This window comes from Mustela nigripes, chromosome 2, assembly GCF_022355385.1.
Source record: "Mustela nigripes isolate SB6536 chromosome 2, MUSNIG.SB6536, whole genome shotgun sequence".
Classification (NCBI taxonomy): domain Eukaryota; kingdom Metazoa; phylum Chordata; class Mammalia; order Carnivora; family Mustelidae; genus Mustela; species Mustela nigripes.
Genome location: NC_081558.1, coordinates 11,045,393 through 11,046,591, shown reverse-complemented (window position 1 = coordinate 11,046,591; position 1,199 = coordinate 11,045,393). Strand labels below are relative to the sequence as shown.

The following is a 1,199-nucleotide window of genomic DNA, read 5'->3' as shown; positions in this document are numbered from 1 at the left end:
ACTTCATCAAGATAAAAAGCTGCTGCACAGGAAACTAAACTGTCATCAAAATAAAGAGGCAACCCACCGAATGGGAGAAGACATTGCAAATCACACTACAGACAAAGGGTTGATACCCATGATCTCTAAAGAGCTTCCCAAACTCAACATCCAAAAAACAAATAATCATGTCAAAACAATGGGCAGAAGGCATGAACAGACACGTCTTCAAAGAAGACATACAAATGGTTAACAGACACGTGAAACAATGTTCATCATCATTAGCCATCAGGGAAATTCAAATCAAAACCACACTGAGATACCATCTATTGCTTTGTCTTTATGTTGAAAGGAAACTTGAGGGAAAGTGGAGAGGATAGCTTTGAAAAAGATGAATGATTGAATCAACATAAAATAAAAGTATGCAAAATATTGGCCCAAGTTTTCAAATAACAATGGGTAACGTTAACTTTGATCATGAGTTCCTTTTCCATGTCACTGCCTCAAAGGCCTCAGAATCAGACCACACTCACATTTAAGCCAGGAGGAATTTGCCATACCAGCTGATGGAGAAGAATATCTCTAAATACAGTAAATATATTTTGTACTAAGTGTGGGTTCTTAAAATGCATTTGCCCTTGTGACACAGCCTGATCAAATGTATGGATGAACTGTCCCTTGGCATTACTATTATTGTTTGTTGTTGATGTTGTTAACATACAATTGATAGCAGTGCTTGCTTCAGCAGCACATATACTAAAACTGGAACGATACAGCGAAATTAGCATAGCCCCTGCGCAAGGATAACACGCAAATTTGTGAAGCGTTCCATATATTTTCTTCTCAAGTGCACATGGAACTTTCTCCAGAATAGACACATACTGGGTCACAAATCAGGAATCAACCAATACCAAAAGACTGAGATTATTCCCTGCACATACTCAGATCACAAAGCTTTGAAACTGGAGCTCAATCACAAGGAAAGTTCAGAAGGAACTCAAACACCGGGAAGCTAAAGACCACCTTGCTTAAGAATGCTTGGATCAACCAGGAGATCAAGGAAGAATTGAAAAAATTCATGGAAACCAATGACAATGAACACACTTGGATCCAAAACCTATGGGATACAGCAAAGGCAGTCATAGGGGGGAAATACATAGCCATCCAAGCCTCCTTCAAAAAAATTGAAAAATCCAGAACACAGCAGATGTCTCTACACC

At 38.9% G+C, this 1,199-nt stretch overlaps 1 non-coding gene across 1 annotated transcript; it reads left to right on the top strand.

The window, feature by feature from the left end:
- The first annotated feature begins 711 nt into the window (after nucleotides 1-711).
- On the top strand, nucleotides 712-817 carry LOC132012669 (U6 spliceosomal RNA). The gene has a single exon (XR_009402673.1). It is a non-coding gene; the product is annotated as a U6 spliceosomal RNA (small nuclear RNA).
- The last annotated feature ends 382 nt before the right edge of the window (nucleotides 818-1,199 follow it).